The sequence below is a fragment of the Geotrypetes seraphini genome, chromosome 7, assembly GCF_902459505.1.
Source record: "Geotrypetes seraphini chromosome 7, aGeoSer1.1, whole genome shotgun sequence".
In the NCBI taxonomy this organism is placed as follows: domain Eukaryota; kingdom Metazoa; phylum Chordata; class Amphibia; order Gymnophiona; family Dermophiidae; genus Geotrypetes; species Geotrypetes seraphini.
The window spans coordinates 153,347,679-153,360,747 of NC_047090.1; the positions used below are offsets into that span (position 1 = coordinate 153,347,679).

The 13,069-nt window shown below is 44.3% G+C and overlaps 1 non-coding gene across 1 annotated transcript; it reads right to left on the reverse strand.

Annotated features, from left to right (window-relative positions):
* Positions 1-10,398: 10,398 nt before the first annotated feature.
* Positions 10,399-10,505, reverse strand: LOC117364384. The gene has a single exon (XR_004540232.1). It is a non-coding gene; the product is annotated as a U6 spliceosomal RNA (small nuclear RNA).
* Positions 10,506-13,069: the final 2,564 nt, after the last annotated feature.

Consider the following 13,069-nt stretch of genomic DNA (forward strand, 5'->3'; position numbering starts at 1 on the left):
ATCAACATGGGATCCAAGAGGAAAAAGAACAAGGAAACAGCGTGGCTCACTGTAGCGGTGAAGGAAGCGATCAGAGACAAGAAGATTTTGTTTAAGGAATGGAAAAGGTCAAAAACGGACGAAAACTGGAAAAAGCACAAACAGCATCAAAATAGGTGCTATAACGTGGTAAGAGGGGCCAAAAGAGACTACGAGGAAAAAATAGCCAAGGAGGCAAAAAACTTTAAGCTGTCTTTCAATATATTAAGGGGAAATGACTCTTGAAGGAAGAGGTGGGGCTGTTGGATGACCATGGAGTAAAGGGAGTGCTAAATGAGGACAAAGCCATCGCCAACAAACTGAACACATTTTTTGCGTCTGTGTTTACCGAAGAGGATATACACAACATACCAGAAGCCGACAGGCTATATGCAGGAAACAAAGTTGGGAAACTGACAGGGTTGACAGTCAGTCTAGAAGAGGTATGCAGGCAGATTGATAGGCTTAAAAATGATAAATCCCCTGGACCGGATGGCATCCATCCAAGGGTAATCAAGGAACTGAAAGGGGCTATAGCTGAATTGCTTCAACTAATATCCAATCTGTTGCTCCAATCAGGAAGGATTCCAGAAGCCTGGAAGGTGTCGAATGTTACGCCGATCTTCAAGAAAGTTTCGAGGGGCGATCCGGGAAACTACAGACTGGTAAGTCTGACCTTGGTACCGGGAAAGATGGTAGAGGTGCTGATAAAGGACCGCATCATTGAGCACCTTGATGGACACAATCTGATGAGGACCAGCCAGCATGGCTTCAGCAAAGGAAGATCTTGCTTGACGAACTTGCTGCACTTCTTCAAGGGAGTACACAGGCAGGTAGACAAAGGCGACCAGGTCGACATTGTATATCTGCATTTTCAGAAGGCGTTTGACAAGGTTCCGCATGAACGACTACTTCGAAAAATTGCGAGCCATGGAATCAAGGGTGAAATACTCACGTGGATTAAAAACTGGCTGGTGGATAGAAAACAGAGAGTGGGGGGTAAATGGACAATACTCAGACTGGAAAAGCATCACCATTGGAGTGCCGCAGGGTTCGGTGCTTGGACCTGTGCTCTTCAACATATTTATAAATGATCTGGAAATGGGTACGATGAGTGAGGTGATTAAATTTGCAGACGATACTAAGTTATTCAGAATAGTGAAGACACAGGAGGATTGCGAAGATCTGCAACGTGGCATAAACATGCTCAAGAAATGGGCCGCAACATGGTAAATGAGGTTCAACATGGATAAGTGTAAAGTGATGCATGTCGGTAACAAAAATCTTATACACAAATACAGGTTGTCTGGGGCGGTACTTGGAAAGACCCCCCAGTAAAGAGACTTGGGAGTACTGGTCGACAAGTTGATGAAGCTGGCGGCAAAAAGGGCAAACAGAATGCTAGGAATGATCAAGAAGGGGATCACGAACAGATCGGAGAAGGTTATCATGCCGCTGTACCGGGCCATGGTATGCCCTCACCTGAAATACTGCATACAGCACTTGCACATGAAGAAGGACACAGTACTACTCGAAAGGGTCCAGAGAAGAGCAACTAAAATGGTTAAGGGGCTGGAGGAGTTGCCGTACAGCGAGATTAGAGAAACTGGACCTCTTCTCCCTTGAAAAGAGGAGATTGAGAGGGAATATAATCGAAAAATTCAAGATACTGAAGGGAATAGACTTAGTAGATAAAGACAGGTTGTTCACCCTCTCCAAGGTAGAGAGAACGAGAGGGCTCTCTCTAAAGTTAAAAGGGGATAGATTCCATACAAACCTAAGGAAGTTCTTCTTCACTCAGAGTGGTGGAAAACTGGAAAGCGCCCAAATATATGATATTACAGTAATCAACACTACTCAGGATGGAAGATTGAACTAACAGACGAAAAGAGGCTTCGTCGAAATACTTCTTACTAGTGCGGAGTTTCCAAAGCACTGAGATACTTTTCTTAAATACTAAATCAGAATGTTTTCCAGAAAGCATGAAGTACTAATAATATGCCCATCACTGCAGTGACCTGGCTGTGATGAATGGAAAATTTGAACGTGGAAGCAGAGATCAGGGGCGGTTCCAATAAGTTTCAGGTTTAAAAGGAATTTATTTTCTTTTTTTGCTATCTGGACTGAAAAAGGAGAAAGTAGGAAAGCAAAGCGAACTAGTGCCCATATGACACGCCACACTGCACCAGCCTGTCAAATGTGCAAACTCTGGTCGCTAGTGCTGTTTAGCACTGTTACCATCGGGACAGGCAGTCCCGCTGCTGCCCGACTTGTTCCAGCTGAGAGGGTCCTTCGGAATCCTACAAACAGCGGTCCAGCCGCCGAGGGAGCCTGTCGCTAGTGCTGTTTAGCACTGTTACCATCGGGACAGGCAGTCCCGCTGCTGCCCGACTTGTTCCAGCTGAGAGGGTCCTTCGGAATCCTACAAACAGCGGTCCAGCCGCGGTTGCGAGCCCCGGGTCGCGAGCTGAAGGGGCGTGGCTAAAGGGGCCTGCCCCTTTTGAGCCCCTTCGGAGCCTAAGAGGAGCAGGGAGCAGGATTACCGACTCTTCAACATGGGTAAGAGGAAAGCTAAAGCAATACCATCTGCTGTAACAACAGGCCCGATGGATCGCCATCTTGTGGTTCCTATCTTGCCTCCTGTTGAGGAACAGGTAACTTTTAATATTCAAGCTGTCTCCTTATCCTCTGGGGAACCAACACCACCTCCTCAACCATCATATTCCTTACGGTTAGAAGAATCTCCTTCCCCTTTTAAGGAAGGAATAATTTCTTCTTCCCCTCAATCATTGTCATTATCTGGTCTGGAGGTTTCAGGACAGTCCCTGGGACAGGCTAAAGAACTAACCCCAGTGCAGATGAGTACTGGGCAAAGCTCGGATGCTCTCCCCAGGGATAAAGTGATCACTCTAAATGATGTTTGGCTTAGTATTAACAGAATAGAGTCATCTTTACAAAAAACCGTTTTGAATTTATGTCAATTTTCATCTGATGTAACTGTGAAAATTAAAGAACAAAACGATAAAATAGGAGAAACAGCTGTAAAGGTTGAAAAGTTAGATCAGGTAGTAGGTAATTTACAAGCTAGCGCTGTTTCTAATATAAAGGATAGTATGATGCTACATGCTAAATTAGAAAAAATGGAGAATGCTATTAGAGTTAAGAACCTTCGTTTGTTAAATTTTCCTACCACACACTACCTTTCTTCAATGGAACTCTTGAAAATGTATTTGAGGGAGATATTACATTATAGTAAAGTGGAGACCTTTGAGGTCGATAATTTATATTACATTTCAAGAGATTCCAAAGAAAAGGTAGAGGAAGGTGGAATGGATAGAATAGTATCACCTGAGAGTTTGAATGTGTCACAGTTTTTGGAGTCATCTAAAGACATAATTGAAAAACGAGCAACTCTTCTCGTGACCTTCAAGACAGAACTTGAGAAACAAGATATTTTGAAATTATATTTCCTGAAAAAACAAGAGATGTTTTGTGGTCAACGGGTAGTTATTTTTCCAGATGTCTCTAGACAAACCCAGTTTAAGAGGAAACAGTTCCTTCAGCTAAAGCCTAAGGTTCTGGCAGTCGGAGCTACTTTCTTTTTAAAATTTCCATGTAAATGCCTGATTTCATATGGAAATGATAAATATGTGTTTTTTGATCCAGCCCAGGTGGAAGATTTTATCAAAGAAAAACCTTTATTGAAAGTTTAATTCCCTATATTTAGTTTATTTTTGGAGGATGATGTATAATGCATATAAATAGCCATTTGCCTGTTCCTAGATAGTAGATAGAAAGATTTGCTTTGATGTTTTATTTGTACTGGCGATCAGCTTTAATGTGGACTAGGATATGGTTGAATTAGTTTCCTTATATACTATGTTAATTCCCATTTGGGAATTTACAATTTGTATTTTTTGTGTTCATTCATGTATGTTTGTTACAAAGATATTGTAATGAATAATCCAATAAATAAAGAAAAAAAAAAAAAAAAGAAAAAAAATGTGCAAACTCTGAGTTACTTCAGCAGATAGTTACTGTTATTTCTTTGAAACAACATGCCATAAATTATACTCTGTTCAAACAAAGGCAGAAATGAACGCAATAATTTGATTGCTTTTAATAAGAGACTGTCCTAAATGTTCCATTAACTCCATAAAGGGCAATACTCACACAAAGGGCCGGCCCAAGGGTGACACCCTAAGTGATCCTGTTACTGTGCACCCTCCACCCTGGGAGGATCAAAGCCCTCCCCTACCTTGCTCATGTTCAGCCACACCCTACCCCTACCAGAGTCCAGTTTCTCTCTCCTTCCCTATTCCCCCTCCTCACGGTGCCACTGCAGCATCTCTCTCTTTTCCTATTCCCTTCTCTATGTTCAGTATCTCCCCTCCACATCTCAAGATGTTCAGCAACTTTCCTTGTCCTTTGTATCCCATATGGAGCGGCCCAGAGTGCCTATGGAAGACATTGCAGTTGGCATGGGGCTTAGTGTACACATGCGTGCTCAAAGCCCCCTGGGTACTGCCCCTTCTGAAACATAAAGTTAGGACTCAGTAGGCCTTGAGCATGTGCAGTTGTTCAAGACTTCTCACCAGATACAAAGGCATTCATAGGTGTGCTGAGTCTGACTGCTGCATTGGTGCCAGACCCCCAAATTGTGTTGTCCTAGAAAAGCTGCATCGGCGGTCATCGGGGGGAGCAGATAGCAACATTGGGGGCATATTGATAGCAGCATCAGAGATCATTGGGGGGGAGCAGATAGAAAGCAACATTGGAGGCATATAGATAGCAGCATCAGAGGTCATCGGGGGGGAGTGGATAGAAAGCAACATTGGGGGCATATAGATAGCAGCATCAGAGATCATCGGGGGGAGCGGATAGAAAGCAACATTGAGGGCATATAGATAGGAGCATAAGAGGTCATCGGGGGGAGCGGATAGAAAGCAACATTGGGGGCATGTAGATAGCAGCATCAGAGATCATCGGGGAGGGGGGGGAGCGGATAGAAAGCATTTTTCTGTTTTCAGTGTTGAATTACTTATTAATTTTTGATTTCATCTTGAAGTAGCTTAGTGAAACACTGTCCATCATTGGACATAGACAGTAATTGAGGAAAATCCTATTCCCTCAATATTCAGTCAGTGGCAGAGAGCATTTTGTTGTCCATCATTGACGTTATTCCCAGATTTTTTGCATTTATTATCCTTTTTTTTTTTTTAAGGCCCCCTTTTACCAAGCCGCTTAAGGGATTTTTATTGCAGGCTGCTGCAGTAAGAGCTCTCATACCCATAGAATTCCTATGAGTGTTGGAGTGTTTACTGCAGTGACGTGATGATTTTTTTTTTTAAACCCCTAACACAGCTTGATAAAAGGAGGGCCTAAGTCAATAGTCAGCCATATATTTAATTCATAGAAAAAAAATTTGTACTTAACTTCTAAACACATACCAACTGATATTCAAAATTATTTAACTATCTGGAAATGGCTGACGAACAGTCAAATCAGTTGATCGTGGCTGTTTGTTCATTTTCAGCAGCACTTAACTGGTTATCTCCCCTGAAAATGACTGGTTGGCAGCAAACTCAAAAGCAGCTAACTTGTGGACATTCCAGGGACGGAGCGGGGTTAAGTGCCAATATTCAGCGCCTTACTTCATAAGTCAAAAGCTTGGATTCTCTAAATGGTGTCATTTTTATGGGTGCCAGTAAGCACCCAAGTAAAAAAAAAAATGCCGTTTCAACAATGTTTTTAACTGAGTTTCAAGTCGCCTACCTGTGCCTTAAAATAATCTGTGTCGGAATCGTACCTACGTAGGATGTTTTCTGTAGACTTGAATTTGTAACTATTCCTCCTGTCAATAAAAACAGACCTGCTGGAACCATGAGGATATAAGAATATAATAACAGCCATACTAGGTTATACCAGTGGTCCATCTAGCCCAGCATCCTGCTTCCAAGTACCTGGCAAGATTCCATGCGATCAATCCCAGGGACAGCAGTGGCCTTAATAGCAGATTATGGACTTATCCTCCAGGAACTTGTCCAGACCTTTTTTTTTTTTTTTTTTTTTTAAACCCTGCTACGCTAACCGCTGTAACCACATCCTCTGGCAATGAGTTCCAGAGCTTAAATATTTGTTGAGTGAAAAAATATTTTCTTCTATATGTTTTAAAAGGGATAGCTACATGAAATGATTCTCAATTTGCATGAGGGAGGAGAGTGAAACCATGCAGTGGTTCTTGCCTGCCCAGCCTGTTTCATTAAATGGTTCGCCACCTTGTTCATTACAACATCTAATTGACTTCTAGCTAATATGAATTCTTAACCCGGTCAGGGAGTGCCTCAAAGAACAGATTACACTTGCAAACCTAAAATGAATATGAATGGATCATATCAGAGGAAGGAAGGATTCTTTTTAAAAAAAAATTCACACAGACGATCCTTAGCTGCTGAGAAGATATCCAGAGAACAAGTTGGTTCTGTGATCATAGACAAGGAATTTAGTTGGCTAATAGCTAACGCTACATTGTACAAACATTTCAGGAAACTTTTGAAAACCTATTTATTTGATAAACTTCTGTAATATTTAACCATGGACATATTAATTTGGTTTTTTTTTTTTGTAGTTCCTGAGATTGTCTCAGAATCTTAAAGTTGTGAACCGCATTGAACTATGAGTAACTAATGTAATGTAATGGGGAAAATGAGTCACACAGTCATTATGGGACCAATTCTACCAAATCTATGTGCCCATTACATGCATAAATGTTAAGTGCCATCCCTGCACAACATGCGGCCCAATAAGGCTCTCACTGCGGCCTGCACAAATTGTGAACTCATACTGTCCGCCCGCCCACCCGCTTCCTGGTGTTCTAATTTTAAATCTTCGGGCAACTCAGCTGCCACGTCAAAGAGCAAACCTGCCCCGGAGCACTTCATTCTACTTCCAGGGGTAGGCCTGCTCGCTGATGCTGCGCAGTGGCTGCCTGAAGACCTACAATTAGAACGCTGGGAGGAGGTGGGTACTTAACCAGTCCTGCACAACTCAAAAATGATCTGGGGCTGCAGCAAAAGTCGGAAACTGTAGTGCGGGACCGCAGGTCGCGTTAAATTTACCAAAAGAAAATGAAGGTGGCAAATCTCAATATTTTCAAGAGAGTACCAATTAAAAACACCTTTTTAGTGCGCGCTAACCTCTGCGCTAGCCGAAAAACTACCGCCTGCTCAAGAGGAAGCGGTAGCAGCTAGCGTGGTCGGCAAATTAGCATGCACTATTACGCGCGTTTAACCGCTGCTTTGTAAAAGGAGCCCTTAGTTATCTAATACTTTCTTAACATGTTTTTAATTGGTACTCTCTTGAAAATGTTGAGATTTGCCACCTTCATTTTTTTTTTGTAAATTTAACACATGCACTAGAATATGCGTATGCAAGAGTCTGTCAATGTTAGGAGCATCTGCATGTGTAAGGATGCAACCGATGAAAACAAAAACAGAAACTATGGATACAGATGTTCTGGAGATAATTTATTAAACACTGACATATAAAAACCATGAAAATTCAATTAAAAAAAGTACAATGATAAAAAATACTGTGATAAAAATCCAACCGGACCCAGACAAGCATCATTCTTTGACATGATTGGTCCTTGAAAACTAATAGCAAGCAATTTTAGTTTTATTTTTTTATGCAGTAGTTATGCTAACTTGCGCAACAAAGCAATTGAGGCTTTGTTACCTTTTGGATCTTCTTATCTTTGCGAACTTGGATGTTCAGCTCTGACAGAAAGTAAATTTTTTATAAAAAAGAGAATGACTGCAGATGGTGGATGATGAAATGCATGTTTGCTTGCTGACTATCGAGCCGCGTTTTGAGGTAATTTGCACTCAAAAACAAGTGCCTCCATTGCATTGATTTGCAAGTCTATTCTATCTACTTTAGTTTCACATTGTTACAATTACCCATACATAGCGTAAATTTTTTGTTGGTTTTGCAATTTTTTAATTTCAATTATAATGTGCCGCGAAAAACATTTGCTCCGTTTAGTGTGTCAGAGCCAAAAAAGTGTGAGAGACACTGTTCCACATTCTTACAAGACTGCAACTGGAGGTTGGAGCAGCCATTTTGAGATTGGAGCCAGCACAGGCAGGAGTGACTGGGGATCACTATTGCCCCAGCTATGCCACTAGACCACCAGGAACTCCAAGATAGGCCAGGGGTGGGGGGGGGGAGGCCTATGGATGGGTCTGGGAACTACCCTGGTTGAGGGGAGGGGAAGAGAGAGGAAGGAGAGATTGGAGGTTGTTCCTGGTTTTTTTTTAGGGAGGTGTAGTTTTAATTTGGGCCCAAACTAAGTGGTCATTTTTGGGTGCAGATTTGATTTCATCCGACACTGAAACAAAGTGGTTTCAGTTGCCCTCCGCTGTCTGGCATCATCGCATCACCATCTTGGGGGATGATCTGAAGCTTACCACAAGGATTAATATTGTCACCTATCTTGTTTCTTATTTGCCTCAAGGCACCAGGCTGATTCAGTGGATTGGTACCAAGTCCTACACCTATGCAGATGACATTCAGCTTACTCATACCTGTTGAACCAGACTTACTTACAGGCCTGAATAAACTGACTGCCTGTTTAACAGCAATCCAAGAACGTGCTAAAAACAATAAGCTTCGCCAGAATCCAAGTAAAATTGAACTCCTGTGGGTTCCTAACCCAAGCGGTCATGTACCTGACATCATAATCTCTTTTGGGAGCTACAAACTTCCCCTTCAGTCACACGTCAGGAGCCTTGAGATACAGGTAAACCCAACACTTATGTTGATCCTCCAAATCCATGCAACTTTCAGGAGCTGCATCTATCATCTGTGATAGGGTTACCAGGTGTCCGGATTTCTAGAGGACATGTCCAGGCATGTCCAGGCATCCGGACAGCTTTTCAAAACCCAGCACTTTGTCCGGGTTTTGAAAAGTTTGCAGTTAGGAGAGATGTCGGGGAAGGCATCTGCGCATGCAAGGATGCAATGCGGTGACATCACGCGCATGCATGCATGCATGTGACATCATCGCATCACACCAGCGTATGCACGGATGCCCTCCTGACAAGTGAACATGTTGAGGGGGTGGGGCTGAGGGCAGGACTGGGGGGGCAGAATGGGGCGTGACTCGGGCAGGACTGGGCTGGCCTGGGGGCGGGGCCATGGGTTCAGATTTTAGTTCCGGAAAATCTGGTAACCTTAATCTGTGGTACCTACACTGTCTCATTCCATACATTGAGAAGGCAAGTCTTGGTACAGTGGTTCCTGCCATGCTAACATCAAGGCTTGAATACTCTAATACACTGTACACTGGTCTGACTACAAATGCATTCAAAGTGCTGCAGCACAACCGATTGTAAATAGTGTGATCATAGGGTTACCAGATTTTACGGATGTAAATTCCAGACCCATGGCCACGCCCCCAGGCCCGCTCATTTCCACCTGGCCCAGCCCCCTCAACCAGTTCACTTATTCGGAGCAGTGTCGGGAGGGCATCTGTGCATGTGCAGGTTTGACATGATTTGTAGCAAAAAAACTCGGAAATGTGAAAAGCTAATAATATTGAAACAAACACTTTCACCAATGCAATAGAATGTCACAAAAATCAGTACTGCTGCAGTTTCAATAGAGGGAGTTTCAAATGACTTGAGGAAAAAGCCTCAGATTAGAACCCTTCCACCACCACAATGGTGGTCCAAGGTGGTCAGGCGAGCACCTCACTGGCAAAAAACCTCCAGACTGACTCCCAATAGTAATAAACTTGAAGCAGGGCTGTTGTGCAAAAGATAGAGGAAAAATCCACTTATCTAAATTGTTGATCGGTACACCAACGATGGCCAGCGTTTCACATATCTGCTGCCTCAGGGTGTAGAGCAATCCGATCACACTTTAAGCTGGACGCAAACCGCATCTCAAGATCAAAAGATGGCTCAAGATCAAAAGATGGCATTTAGATAAGTGGATTTTTCCTCTATCTTTTGCACAACAGCCCTGCTTCAAGTTTATTACTATTGGGAGTCAGTCTGGAGGTTTTTTGCCAGTGAGGTGCTCGCCTGACCACCTTGGACCACCATTGTGGTGGTGGAAGGGTTCTAATCTGAGGCTTTTTCCTCCAGTCATTTGAAACTCCCTCTATTGAAACTGCAGCAGTACTGATTTTTGTGACATTCTATTGCATTGGTGAAAGTGTTTGTTTCAATACAGGTTTGACATGATGACATCACACACATCACCCGCAACCGCTCCCTGCTGAAAGCTTTTCAAAACCCAGACAAAGTGCCGGGTTTTGAATAGCCGTACAGACGCCTGGACATGTCCTCTAAAAATTATTATTATTTTTTTTAAAATGTGGAACACTTCACGAATTTGCGTGTCATCCTTGCGCAGGGGCCATGCTAATCTTCTCTGTATCGTTCCAATTTTAGTATATGTGCTGCCGAAACAAGCACATCCTCTAAAAATTTTGATGTAGCTGTATTAATTTTCTGTTGCCCAGAGCACTCTCACAGAACTTAGAAGGTTTCTTATGCTGACGTCACTTCTGGGCGCCGCACATAGGAAGTGATGTCAGAGGGAGAGCCGATGGGGTCGCGAGGAGCATGTTGTTGACCGTCGCGAGCAACAACTTCAACTAAAGGTATGGGGGAAGGGAAGGAGGTGCTTGCAGCAGGCGGGATCAGGGAAGGAGCAGGGGGGTGGAGATGGGGGCGGGGAAAGGACACCACCACTCAGAGCGCCTCTCACCCACGCTGTGCCACTGCTGTACGGCCTCTTCTTTCTGCTGCTGCGAGCGTGGGTTCTGGGGAAGGACGGCAACGGCGGCGGCAAACTTGCAGGTTTATCCTTCAGACGGCAAGAGCCGCCGCAGCCGACAGCCTCTGCGCTGCCGCGTGCATGCACACTCCTACCTGTGGGAGACTACAGCGCACGGAAAACGGAACACGCAGGTGGGAGTGCGCATGCACGCTTAGAGTATTATTATATTAGATTTTCCAGTAGGAGACATGATCTAAACATTCAAGGTACTAAAGGGAATAGTAGATAAGGACAGGTTGTTCACCCTCTCCAAGGTAGGGAGAACGAGAAGACACTCTCTAAAATTGAAAGGGGATAGATTCCGTATGAACGTAAGGAATTTCTTCTTCACCCAGAGAGTAGTAGAAAACTGGAACGCTCTCCCGGAGGCTGTCATAGGGGAAAACACCCTCCAGGGATTCAAGAGTGGTTGATCGCTGGAACAGTCTTCCACTACAGGTGATTGAGGCCAGCAGCGTGCCCGATTTTAAGGCCAAATGGGATAGACACGTGGGATCTATTCACAGAGAAAGATAGGGGAGGGTCATTAGGGTGGGCAGACTAGATGGGCCGTGGCCCTTATCTGCCGTCTATTTCTATGTTTCTATGTTTCTAAAGTTAGACAAGTTCCTGCTAAATAAGGGCGTACGCTGGTAAGGCTAGTCTCAGTAGGACGCTGGTCTTTGACCGGAGGGCCGCCGTATGAGCAGACTGCTGGGCATGATGGAGCACTGGTCTGACCCAGCAGCAGCAACTCTTAAGTTCTTATGTAGGCGTAATGTAGGCATCTACGCTGAGGCACCTACCTGAAAAGTAGGCATGGTTAGGGGAGAAGCATGGGTGCTGGTAGGTGCCTAGTGAAGGCGCTGGTATTGTGGGCCATGAAAATGCTGGCCTAATATACTGACGCCTACCTCGATCTAGGTGCCACTAGACGTGATTCTATAAATGGCACCTAACTTTAAATGACCCTGACGGCGTGAAAAACATGAGGAAGGCCCCAGTGAAGTTTGAAGAATGGTTTGTGGCAGTTAAGAGTTAACGTTAGGAAAGGCAAGGTCATGCATTTGGACTGAAAAAACCCAGGGGAACAGTTCAGTTTAGGAGGTGAAACCTTATAAAATGCACTGAAACCCAAACTTGAATTTTGGCCCGGTTTTGGTGCTGAATCCAAACCTGAAATTCGGTTGGCCTGTAAAATGAATACTACAACTAAAGTCCATGCCATGTCTGCCTGATGTACCCAGAATATTGCAGCTCATAAGTGCAATTCTATAATAGGCTGCAAAGAGTTAGGCACCTGGCAGTGGCGTAGCAAGGGTGAGTGGCGCCCCCCCCCCACCCACCCACTACTTCCCGACCCCCCCCTTCCCTTCCCCGTACCTCTTTAATTTTCACGGCATGAGCAGTATCAGGAACTTGCTGCCCGCATTGGTGTAGGCTCTCCCTCTGATGTCACTTCCTAGGTGCGGGACCCGGAAGTGACATCAGAGAGAGAGCTGGCATCGGCGTGGGCAACATATTCCTGATGCTGCATGTGTGCCGGGAAAATGAAAGAGGTACGGTGAAAGGAAAGGGCCTCAACCGTGCTGAAGAGGGGGGTCAGGAAGGAGCCGGGAGGAGGAGGGTGGAGAGGAGGACAGGTGCCAGCACCCCCACCAAAATGACGCCCTGGGCAGACTGCCTCCTATGACCCCGTTACTACACCACGGGAGCTGGGCAGTACCTGATAGGAGCCTATTTTATAATGGAATGAAGGTGCCTACTTTCACTTATGGTATTCTAGCCTAACCAGGTACATATACGCTTTCAAGGTGCATGCAGTTATGTAAATGCGCGGCTAAATGTCAAATACAGATCCTCAATGCGTTTAATGTTATGGCTCGGTAAGCACGTGAGCAAAACAGCTTGTGAATATTTAACCACAATATCAAAACAAGCCCGTCTCAGAACCAACATAGCTGCACGGCGACAAATGAATTGCCTCGAAGTGCTATATAGACTGCAGAAGATTTAAGGGGGATTTAAAAGAGACTTTTAAAATAATAAAGGGATTTGATAAAATCGACCAAGAAGAAGCATTGCTAACTATTTCGGAGGTGACACGGACAAGAGGTCACAGACTGAAACTGAGTGGCAGCAGGTTCAGGACGAATGTCAGGAAGTTCTTTTTCACGCAGCGAGTGCTGGGAATTTGGAATGCTCTCCCGGAGGATGT